This window comes from Lissotriton vulgaris, chromosome 9 (assembly GCF_964263255.1).
Source record: "Lissotriton vulgaris chromosome 9, aLisVul1.2, whole genome shotgun sequence".
NCBI lineage: Eukaryota > Metazoa > Chordata > Amphibia > Caudata > Salamandridae > Lissotriton > Lissotriton vulgaris.
The window spans coordinates 605,653,610-605,665,970 of record NC_141697.1 but is presented as its reverse complement, the minus strand read 5'-3'; the positions used below and the strand labels follow the sequence as shown (position 1 = coordinate 605,665,970).

The 12,361-nt window shown below is 42.1% G+C and overlaps 1 long non-coding RNA gene across 1 annotated transcript; it reads right to left on the bottom strand.

Moving 5' to 3' along the window:
- Positions 1 to 10,798: 10,798 nt before the first annotated feature.
- On the bottom strand, positions 10,799 to 11,853 carry LOC147691949 (uncharacterized). Its single transcript, XR_015299802.1, has 2 exons — positions 11,720 to 11,853; positions 10,799 to 10,963 (listed from the first exon to the last, which is right to left on the bottom strand). It is a non-coding gene; the product is annotated as an uncharacterized LOC147691949 (long non-coding RNA).
- Positions 11,854 to 12,361: the final 508 nt, after the last annotated feature.

Genomic DNA, 12,361 nt, shown 5'->3' with positions numbered 1-12,361 from the left:
GCCTGGGTACCCCTCCGGCCCCAAAGGACAGCATCAAGAGCCTTGGGGTGTGGCTAGACAGATCTCTGTCCTTCGGCACCCAATCTACCAAACTGGCAGCTACCTGCTTCGACCTCCTCAGAGTGCTAAGGAAGGTACTCCATCTTCTACCGATGGAGGCAAAACAAGTAGCCATTCAGGGCCTTATCCAGTCACGACTGGATTATAACAACGCCCTTTACCTCGCCGCCCCAGAGTACACGATACGGAGATTACAGACGGTGCAGAACTGTGCCGCGCGCACTTTGCTTCAGATCCCTCGACGTCAATCAGTCAAAAATGGACTGAAAAAACTGCATTGGCTACCCATTCCCCAAAGAATACAATTCAAAGCCTTATGCATTGCGCACCAGGCGTTCTGGAAAACGGGCCCTCTCATCACTCGCAACCTAGTGTCACACTACCTTCCCACTAGGAATCTGCGATCCAACCAGACCTTCACAGCCACAATTCCCAAAATAAAAAAATCCAGAACTGGCGGTAGGACTTTCACCTACAACGCTTCCAAGCTATGGAACACCCTACCCCTCCACCTAAGGAAAAATCCCAATCTCACCTCATTCAGGAAACAGCTAAAAACATTCCTCTTCAATGCTGCCCAATAACGCCGGGCTACCTCCTCTTGTTCTGTTGGTTTCTTAGCGCTTGGACGCCCCCGGGCAGCAATCGCGCTCTACAAATCGACATAAGATAAGATAAGATAAGATGAGATGGAAGAAAGTCAAAAAATACTCTTGCTAGAACTAATGCATTTTGCTCTATTCCACAGTTATTTCGAATGGCAACAGTGTTTCTATAATCAAAGCAACGGAACATCTATGGGCTTTGGGGGAGCCCCTGCATATGCTTGTATCTTTATGTCTAAATTCGAAACAGATTTTATTCTAGATAACCCAGACTGGAAAGACAATCTGATTGTATTCAGAAGATACATAGATGACATTTTTGTATTATGGCAAGGAAACAAAGCTGCACTTGAAAAAAACATCAGTTCTATGACTACCAGATACGAAAGAATTAAATTCACTCACAACATTCATCAAGAATCCATCGTTTTTCTGGATGTAAAAGTTAACATGACTGATTTTCACTTCTCCACTCAAGTTCATATCAAGCCAACTGACAGGAACTCAAGTCTACTTTTCCAGAGTTTTCATCCTATCACTTTGAAAAAACATTTACCTACATCACAACTGATCAGATTAAAAAGAATCACTTCAGATCCGCAACAGCTAGAAATCACTATGAAAGATCAAATCAAAAAATACCAAGAAAGAGGATACCCCACTACTGTTTTGGATGAATCATTGAAAAGAATCAACATCATCCCTAGAGAAAAACTTTTTACACCTAAGACAAACACAACAGAACAGAAAACAGTATGTGTGCTCAAATATTCTACTGAAGCTATGAAAATCAAAAAGATCATTAATACTCACTGGAATCTAATCAAAATGGAACCAGACCTGAAGGATTTATACAATGACAACATCACATTTGCATTTCGAAGATCAAAAAACCTGAAAGAAATTCTAACTACCACATCCAATAAAAATCAAAAATCCAAATTCAAAGGAATGTGCAAATGCTTTAACTGCACCCATTGTAATAATGTACTAGTGGGTAATAAATTCAGGCATCCAACTCAAGGCTATGAAATAGAACTAAAACATACCAGTACCTGTGACACAACAAATACTATCTACGCCATCAAATGCCCCTGTGGCAAGATATATGTAGGCCAAACGGAAAGGAAAATAAAAGTACGTATAACAGAACATAAATCAAATATTCGACTTCACAATCTGAAATCAACTGTAGCTAACCACTGGTTTGAAGAAAAGCATCAAATCTCTCAACTGAGATTTACGGTATTGGAGACAATCCCACAATGCAGCGATATGGACCCTACAAAACAAAGACTAAGAGCTGAATTCTTTTGGATAAAGAAATTGAACAGTCTTCAGTCAATTGGAATGAATGACCGGATTGAATATTCATGTTTCCTATAGATAGCATCCTATAAGGACTGTTCCACCCCCTGAACCCTTGAAAGATAACTGAGGATTAAATATTCAGATGTTGTACTGACATATGTATTTGTGACAAGACCTTATTGTTTATATCCATGTTTATATCCATGTGTATAATGGAGTTAATGGTTTCATATTTTTGAATCATCTATGTATTATTCATTTATTTCATTTTATATATTGAGCATATTGAATACACCCCGTGTTCTATCATTTCATAAATTTAGTTCTGATTTTTATAACTACCCACATTGTATACAGTCCTACATCGATTTTCACTCCACGCTTCTTTTACCCAGTCCCTCTTTAGTTTCTCCCGATGTATCGTCACCCTTACTCTGAGTTCGATTGTCTTTTTTTCAGCACATATATTCATTCAATTAAATTGTCAACTTAGCTAATTTCTTTCTCGTGATATTTATGTCTAAACCACTTTATACCACTAAATCCCAACACGAGCACAAAATATACTAGAGAAGTCTTTCCTCGACTTCCATAGTTAAGACGATCACGTGATCGGAACTACCTTAGTCCTTTAAATCACTAACCGCGCGTAAACTTCCATCTACCCGTCCGGTACTACTGAGACAACCCTTCACAATTGAGACTGCTGATATTTCAAACTCGCGTAAGTGCTATCTATCTTCCTGTCTGTATTTCGGTTACTCCGGAGCCCTTTTCCAGTTTCTTCCCGTACATTTGCCTAAACCCCGCTTTTCTGACTATTTTAGCATCTTTGTTCACATAGTTACCACCCCTTCCCCTAGTATCCTCATTCACCATATGCACATTTAACTTCATTTATAGCACCGCTATCACATATTTCGGTTCACATTCACACTCGTTCTTCATGTATTTAAAATGTTGCACGTATCGGTTTTTGTTTCTGTGTATGTATTTATGATGATCCTAAATTACATTATGATGATTGCTAAGGTCCTGTATTCGTCTGTCCACAGGCCCCTGACGAAGGGTCACATGACCTGACCCGAAATGCATTGGGCAGAGTTATAATGGAGATATACTGATTCTATAAAGAAATGATGCATAAAAAACTCTTGATAATGCATGATTAAGAAAAAAAGAAAAACAAGTCAATAAAAAGTCAAAATTGATTGCTAAAAGACTGAGTGATGAACTTTTTTCTAAAGGAGAGAAAATATAAGAGAAGAAACAACTCAAGTTTCAAGTTAAACTTAGCGCACAGTTAGTGGAAGTTAAGCTAACTTTCACACAATTCGCCATTTTAAGAAGACACGAATAGGCATCGTGTGACAACGCGTAGCGCTAACACGAAAACCTGATATATTTTGGAAATATTCTTGAACAAGTGAGTGCACAGAGACCAAAAACTTTATTTATTCATTTGCAAGAGGTGGTCACAAATTGCTCACTGAGTTTTTGCGAATTGAAAAGAATTTTATGAACCGGCCTATATACAAATAGGTCATCCAATTCTGAATGATAGTGGGTCGCAATCCGAACTAGCTAATTAATATTCATGAGGAAGGTTGCAGATGAGACTCTCTATGATTGGTTGCCATCACAGGGATGGTGGCTTGCTGGGGTCAAAAGGCCACAATGCCTGTGATTAAATTCAAATTAAGTAAACTGGTGACCCCGCCCTTTTCCGAAGATGTTACCACACCAACTAGGGAGTCAGTTACTTTTTGATGTTTTGCAACCGGATTTCAGTCACAAAAGATTGATACAGACCATAACAAATAATTATTTGAAAGGAAGGCTCTAAAAACGCCCCTTCCAAATATCGATTTTTATGCATTTCAAACCCATTTTGTGATTGCCGAAATGCAACATGGGTTTAATACGTTTAAAAATGCCATTTAGTAATTGCAAACCCTTGATGTTGCGGGTTTGCAACTGCAAAATGGCTTTGTACTTCTGACCGATTATCATTTTTTACAATAAATCAGGGCTCAGACGTTTGCAAATATTTGTTCTTTAAATATGTTAGTTTAGGGACTTTAATGGGACTGGTTTGTGTATTTGTTATTTGTAAAATGAGAGTAGGAGGACATAGCAATCTTCTTGGTGGTGAGGTCTGTACTGAAAATCAACCTCCTGAAATTCAGAAAGAGATTGAGTTTCAGATTGAATATCATGTGATAGCCTAGTTGAGTTATTCCCTTCTGTGGAATAATCGGGACTGTATTAAGATCACGTGGCCTTTTATGCATTTAACCCCTTCGCTGCGGCGGGAATTCCACCGCAGCGCTAAGGGGGCCGAGCGGCGCTCGCATGCTCGTGACGGAGCCGCTCCGTCACGAGCCGCGGTTGAGCTGTGCTCATGACGGAGCGGTTCCATCATGGCCCCGCCCGCTCAATGGAACGTACAGCGCAGGCGCGGAATTCGCGCCGAGCGGGCCATGGCGGAACCGCTCCGTCATGAGCACAGCTCAACCGAGGCTCATGACGGAGCGGCTCCATCATGAGCATAGAAGGGGTTAAGAACACAACAGAGCAAATAGATTGATATGGTAATCTAAGAACCCATCTAGAGGTTTGGGAAAGAAGGAGCCAACTTTTGTATTTAACTTTGTATAACCTCACCAACTTTGTATCTAAGAAGTAAAAGAAACCAAAAGATAACCCTTTATGACATTTGCAACAAAAACATGGAATAACTTTGCACAGACCATTAGCCTTGTAACATCACTCCAACAGAGTTTGTAAGGGAAGTGACCTCATCAAAGATAGATGAGGAACCTCCCAGACAGCTAGACTTCATTCCCACCTTATTATACAAAATAGGCGCCCATACTCTTTGATTCCTGGCCTGCTCTCTGTTGAGTTGTATCTAGGTTCACAATTTTTAAAGACCACTTACCACAAAGAAACCAACCTGATTGGTATTTCCTACAAGTAGAACTGCTTGTGTAGGGTTTGCATAGTACTTTGTAGAACAAAAGCATTGACACGTTGAAAGGAAGAAGAGGAAGAAATAGACCTCTCCAAGGTCCTTCTTTTGGGTATTGTAAAAAATGTTGATGTTTTGATCTTCAGGAACACTGAGCACAATTCCCTGTAAGAATGTATTTTCCGTCCCTTCTGAACAATAGATATTCCTTGAAATATTCTGTGGTTATCAGCGGGTGGGTTCTCGAACTTGTTTCAAGGCTTAGAAAACCCCCTATTCCATGTGCGGTTTCGCAAAGTACGAACATTAAATATTATTAAATATCAACATATCTACTTTTCTGATCCATTTCCAACTTGGTAGTGATTCCTGCTTCAAGCTCTTCAAGTCTTCAAACTGAACAAATGGATGAATATCTGTTCTTGCTTGGAGAAGGCAGGCAGGTAGTAAAATGCAACTGCAGCTGTCTAGCGAATAACCACTCATTAATTCCCCCTGTAAGATCCACACGTTCTAGCTTTGTAGTGCTAAAGCTGAATCTTGCTAGTTTTTAAATGTCTTGTGTACTTTAACTCTATCGGTCCAGCCCAGTGCATTTTTCATTTTGCACTGTAAGACTGCCTTAAATTCTCTGGCACTTTGAACCTCTTTCTTTTCTCATTATGGCTATCTATCAGACATAGATCTGAATAAAATAAATGTAACTAGAAGTTCACAAAATAGTAAGACAATCAAACAATTGAAATGCATCATTTGAATTTCCTGGTTTTCCCTGGTGTTTCCTGAATGTAACTGCAAGATATCCGCAAGTATCGCTTGTGTCATGGACACAAAAGCAATTATGGTAAGAAAGGATCCTGTTCACCGATAAGCTCACCAAGTAACTTTTCTCTCTTGCCACCAGGCATCTACTCCATTAAAGTGCACCCAGCTGCTTCCTCCACCTACATTCAAACATTCATAAAGACACTGGATATGTGTTGTAAATCACAGTGCAAGCCAGGACAGCCGTATTGGCTTTGTCAATGTTCGTTCTTAAGATAGTGAGCATGTACTACAAAGTGACTTCCATATCTTTCTCCCTTTAACCCCTTCCATGTGGCCGCGATTCCCCTGGTGTGCTGTAAACAACACAAACAGGGGCGGGCTTTGACGAACCCCAGCCGTCATCTGCACACGAGCACCGTAGTGCATGACGGCTGGGGTTCGTCATCAGCATGGAAGGGGTTAACTAAGTAGAGTTTCTCCCTAGATGCCTTGGCGACTGGTAAACCAGCTCTCTCCACATGTGTCCTTCCAGCGTCAGTCAAATGTCCACGAAATATGAACGCACTGGTTTGACTGTTGGGTTTTTATATTGTTCAATATTTCAATACATTTCAGGAGATGCCATACAGTAGATTAAGGGACAGAGAGCAAGCTTGCTCCAGGATTAAGGTGACCTTCTCAGAATGATGCATTTATTTCAGGTCCCCACAAAAATCCCAGGACAGGTGATATCTATGCCATGAAACTTAGCCCATGATTGTGAGTTAGACGGAAATCCAAGTGGAGAATCTTAGCAGCTGAAATGAAGGATACCTACCAGTATTGCCACCTGGAATTCCACCAGTTCCGAGTTAAACCATTTGGAATGGGGAGATCAGTGCAGGGGCCCATAATAAAGGTGTTCTGAGCTGGTGGTAAATTGGAGAAGATACTTTTAGTGGGGGGAACACTGCAAAGCATTGTATAACAGTCGTGGCCTGCATGGCTCGTTGGTTTGTGGGGGTTGGGGCGGGTCGTGCCGGGCGTGAGGGGATTGATGGTTTAATTTAATAATAATAATAAAATATTTAAATAAACTTACCTTTCTGCCAGCCGGGTCCAGCGTCTCCTCGGCTCCTGCCCCTGCTCTCCTGCCTCTAGCAGGAACAGGAAGCAGGCAGCCAGCAACCTCCCCTAAGCTAATCACAACACTGCAAGCAGGCTATATGTAATCTGGCAGAGCAGTATTCCATCTAGGGATACTGCTTCTCTTGACTCTTAATCGGGCCCTTAGTAGGAGGCACTCTGGTACACCACGGTTTCTTCAGAGAATCAATTCTATTGGTCATTCCATTCTCATTCAATATCACATTGTTCAGTATTAAGGCATTTGAAGTAGAAGGTCTTACTGGTGACCTTTTGATTATCAGGGTACCTTTTGCCAACATGGTCTACCTTGATTGCAAGACTCAGCCATCATCTAGATCCTTGTTATTGAGTTGCTCTAAGTAGAAGCACATTTCGTGTTAACATTGAGAAATTGTTTTATTTTGAGACCTGCTTCAATTGTCACAAAATTTAGTTTCAGAGAGTGAGTGGTCAAAAAGACAAAGGAGCATGGCAGCACATTTGTCTGGATAAGAGGAACCTTTTTTTCAAGGATGTGCTCCCTACAGATTACTTGATATTCCTGACAAAGGTCTCTGTTGGGCTTTTGAATCATGGCTATGGCCTCAGTGTGCCCATGGGACATCACTCGGGTTGAGGCTCAGTTCATTGGTTTCATATACTCAACTGAAAAATCGAAACCATCTTTTGGAATCTGTTGGATTGAATAAACGAAGAGGTTCCCTAGAACTAGGGACATTAAGTCCTAGGGGCAGTGGTTAATTTGTAAAATAATAAGTGCCAGGCTCTCGTCAGGAGGCCACTGCAGCCCTACACAATTTGTATGTATATTGAATTAATAATTAACTGTTGTTGTGGTCATCTCTAAGTTAGCCAGACAGCACCCTCTTTTAGCTGACTGTCACAAGAGTCAATGTTGATAATTAAGTACCGGTGCCAAGCACCGGAAACCACAGGTTTACATTAAGCACTATCTAGAGAAGATGTTACATCCCGCAGTGGGCTCATATCTATTTGCCAAGCTTCAACAGCCGCAGTATCAACAGCAGCACCCAGAGACTGTTACCACCAGAAAAGACAACAGCAAATCCCACATGTAGAGGAAACTATGGCATTCAACAGCACTTGCAATCGACCCAGCAACCCAGTGGCAATAGCTTGATCACTATGCCCCAACATGCTTTGCGCTCCAGTGAGAAGAAACATAAGAAACCAGCTTCCAACCACAAAAAGCAAATAACTAGTAGATGTTTTACAGTGTAGACACTAGACCTTTTTAAAGAGAAAGGTTTTCACAGACTCAAAAGGAACCAAGGGGTATTGGCCCTATTTATATATTGGCAAATGAAGAATTATTCCTCGGTATGGCAGAGTACTTTATGACCACCATGCCGAGGGCCCCCCTCGCCATATTTAGATATATCCATCGGGCCAGCAGATATACCTAGCATTTCCAGGAACCACCGTCCCGAACAAAGTAGGATGCATTGACAAGCCTTGATGTACCCTGCGGTGCAGTTGCTACGGTTTGAGAATCCAATGAGATAGCCTGGGTGTGCCCCTACAGGAATGAACAAACCTATGCTATGGATTTGCCTCCCACTTCATGAAGTCGCTGAATAAGTATGGGATTGAGGGCAGTGTCAAATGCGGCGAAAGGTCCAAATCGCCTTTCAACAAAAACTTGAAAGTTTGACATGTCAAAAAACCTGCTACTAATCCGTGCACTTTGAGAAGGCCACAGGGCAGGTATCAGTCCAAAAGAAAGGAGTACACTTTAGTCTTGGTTGTTGAGCTTGACACTGAAAACTTTATGAGTCTGATTTCGATTTTGGCAGATGGGTACTCTAAATCAGGCACTATGTTTTCTCAATATTCAAATATACGAAGGAGTGAATGACAGGTTATCACTAGGACCACCTAAATTTGCAAGAAGCGTTCTTTTTTATATTTGAATCTTGAGAAAACATAGTGCCTGATTAATAGTTTGGATATCCCGTCTGCTTTTCTACAAGTTCATTCCTTTTCTCATGACCCCTCATAAGAGGGTTGTTTACCCAAGTGACCGTCTCACCTACATGTATTTATGCTTCACTAGAGAGTTTGTTAGTACCTTATATAAATTCTACCCTAAGCCTTTTAGAGCCCTCAAAGGATTTTATCACTACTTCAGCTCTGTTGTGTCTTAGGGCCAGATGTAGGTAAATACCATTTACCGATTCTAAAATACCGAATTTTACCGATTCGGTATTTTATTATCGTTAAATGGTATGTAGGTATTCATTCGGTAATTTTTACCGAATCGGTCAAATTCGGTAAATACTGATTCGGTATTTACCGAATCGGTATTCCCCATTCATTCCTATGGGCCTCCAGGCCCATAGGAATGAATGGGGAATACCGAATCGGTAAATACCGAAACGGTAAGAGGGGGAAGACCTACAAGGGTGGCAGGGTGTCACATTGACACCCTGTTGCACCCCTGAATAGTGCATGGGTGCACATGTGGCACACATACACGCCCTAAGGGCATGTATGTCTGCCACATGGCACTGTTAAACAAGCATTTACAATGCAATGGTTTTGCCTTTGTTAAAGTTAGAGCGATTGGCATTGCTCTTGACATTATTTTTATTTATGTTTTTTTAACATAAATAAATGGCATTGTCATTTACAATGCCACTAGCTTTATCTCTCGCAAATGACACACACCAACACCCACAGAGAGCCCCCCCAACACACACAAACCCCCCCACACACACACCCACACAGAGCCCCCCCACACACAGCCACACAAAGCCCCCCACACACACCCACACAGAGCCCCCCCCACACACACACCTTCTGGCCCATTATCTTTTCTCCTCATCAAAATAACTGCCACACCCGCACCTCTTCTCACAGAGTAAGCACTAACTGCACTCACTGTATCAGCTTCCTGGGTTTAGGGCATGACTCAAAGGCAACGGCGAGTTGTCAAACTCATGAAGGAGAGTCACATGGGGACAAATTCTGTAAGAGGGACAGATAAAAACAAACATGTGCCTCGAATCAGAACCGCACATTCGTCAAAGCCAGGATGGCAAACCCAGGTTCCCTAAAGGGGTAATCATTATTTCATTTTCCCCGGGTATCCCTCAAGTCCTGAGCGCTACTTACCAAACAGTTCACCCAAACTCGCTGGTAATAGCTGGTTTCACCGTTCCACAATCACTAGTTATCAACTGGGAAATCTCAGAACTCAGCCCGCTGAGATCCGTGTACTTGTGTCGCATTCAGGAATCAAAATCTAAAACAACAAGCTTCAACTAATACAGAGACAGACTCGCATGCATACCACAGTCCACAACAGAGTCAGTTACACTCAGACAGAAAGACAACCTCACAAACACCTGGAAGCATGGTTTGTGCACACAGCATAAGGAACAATGCAGGCCAACATGCTCGCAAGAATATATGAAGAAATTAAATGACACATGTAGCCAGACAAGAAGCGACAAACAAGATCAGTAGACCCGAGTACACCACAACTCGTTCACATGATAGACCCAAAATTGCCGCACACAATATATACATAAATTCTTGCGCACATTATAAGATAGGTAAAATAAGTATCCTGGTAAACGGACAACAGGCCAACCCGCACATCGCCAAGCACAACCTTTGGCTCAGGGAAATACTTCATGTCAGGTACCGACAGAAAACGGCACAGAGACACGCGATCGGAGAGGCACACAAAAACACGAAGAGGCAGACACACACTGGGGAAAGGCACAAAGTCAAGGAAAGACAGGCACAGAGAAACGCCAACAAACGGACACAGAAATATAAAATCAAGCAGGCACAATCCACAAACTGGCACATAGAGACACATTCCGACAGTCATACAAATAAAAGGACAGGCACATAGAGACACTGCAACAGAATACACATACAGCAGCAAATACACAAAGGAAATGTTAGGTGCCAGGGATTCAGTGGAAAGTACATTTAATAGTCTTTAACGTGTTACATGCGCTGCTTTAACACTTTGCCAGAACCTTCCATCAGGAGATGGATGCACTTGGGCTTTTTATGTTGCTGAATGGTATACGGGTCAGTTGGATCCTTTGTGTCTGATGCATACTCCCTGAGGACTCTGCAGAAGAGAGGAAGATACGTATTGGTCCTGTTATAAGAGCCATTTTGTTTCATCCACCAAGGTAAACAGAGTGAGAAATTGTTATGTATTATTTTAAACGACAATTTTGTGTTCTGTAGTGTATTGTGAAATTAAGTCAGTTAAGTGTTTCTGAACACACATTCTCAATTCTGGTATTAAGTTTAGTTTTAATTGTTAACATTTGGCATCTTGTAACAATTACTCCGAGTGTACTGTACATACTCAACTAGCGCAGAGAAGTACCAACGAATGTAACGTGTGTGTTTCAAGAATTCATAAATGTATACAGAATTATGGCAATAAACTCGATTTGTAGATACTGTGGCAAGGACGCCTGTATTCCTTCCCCTTTGTTTTAGACTTGCACATATCCACGCCTTCAGTGAAATCCTGCCCATTATCTGCCCCATATGCATCTGTTGGAAAGGGAAGCTGATATCGACCCATTTAAACAAATACTCGAGCAGATTCTCCAAGCCGGTTTTCATCTCTTTGCTTTTGTGTTTTGCTATTAACTTTCTGTCCTGCAACAAGCCTAACTGCTTAGTGGAATTTCGGTAGCTCAGGAAGCGTAACGGTCTTTTACAGCCGGCCCGCTGCACACCAACACGCCCCACCTAGGCCTAGCCCCACCTTCCCCCCACCAAACAACAAAAACGTTAGAACGGAGATGCGCCAACGGGGCACCGGCAGTGTGCCCCGACGCCTCCCCCTTCCTTCTCAGGCACTCACCGGGTCTCGTCGGCGGCTGGAGAGCTCCCTCTCCTCGGGACTCTCCTCGGTCTCCGGCGTAGGTTGCAGGCTGCTTCTTCCTCCACTTAGGTCCCGGGCCGGCAGCCAATCAGAGCGCGGCCTGGGGAATGACGAGTGTCCCGCAGTACCGCAGTGCATTTTTGATTCCTTAAGGCCAAATTGCATTTTTTGGTGCTTCTTACATTGCATTTAAGTAATTTGCGATTCCTTAAATGCAATCGCAAAATAAGGAATCGCAAATTTTGCGATTCCTTATTTTGCCTTAATACATACCATTTGGCAAAATTGCATTCGCAAATGCCGAATTTCGGCGTTTGCGAATGCAATTTTGCTTGATACATATGGCCCATAGTCTGCAATCACTGTCTCTCTACTTTATAAAGGCCACTAGGCCACAAGCATGTGTAAAGTCCTGATTGAAATGTATAGGTGGATGTGTTGAAAGATATATTATCAGTTGCCTTGATGTTCAACGTTCCAGACATCCAACCGTGTCCTTGGTGGTTTACCCGGCCTCTAACCCTGTCATACATTTCTGACTTGATTGAAGTACTTCTTTCTCTGCACAGATTGGGAGCACCTGAAATGTTTCATAATGATATAAGTTTGTTAATCTTCGAT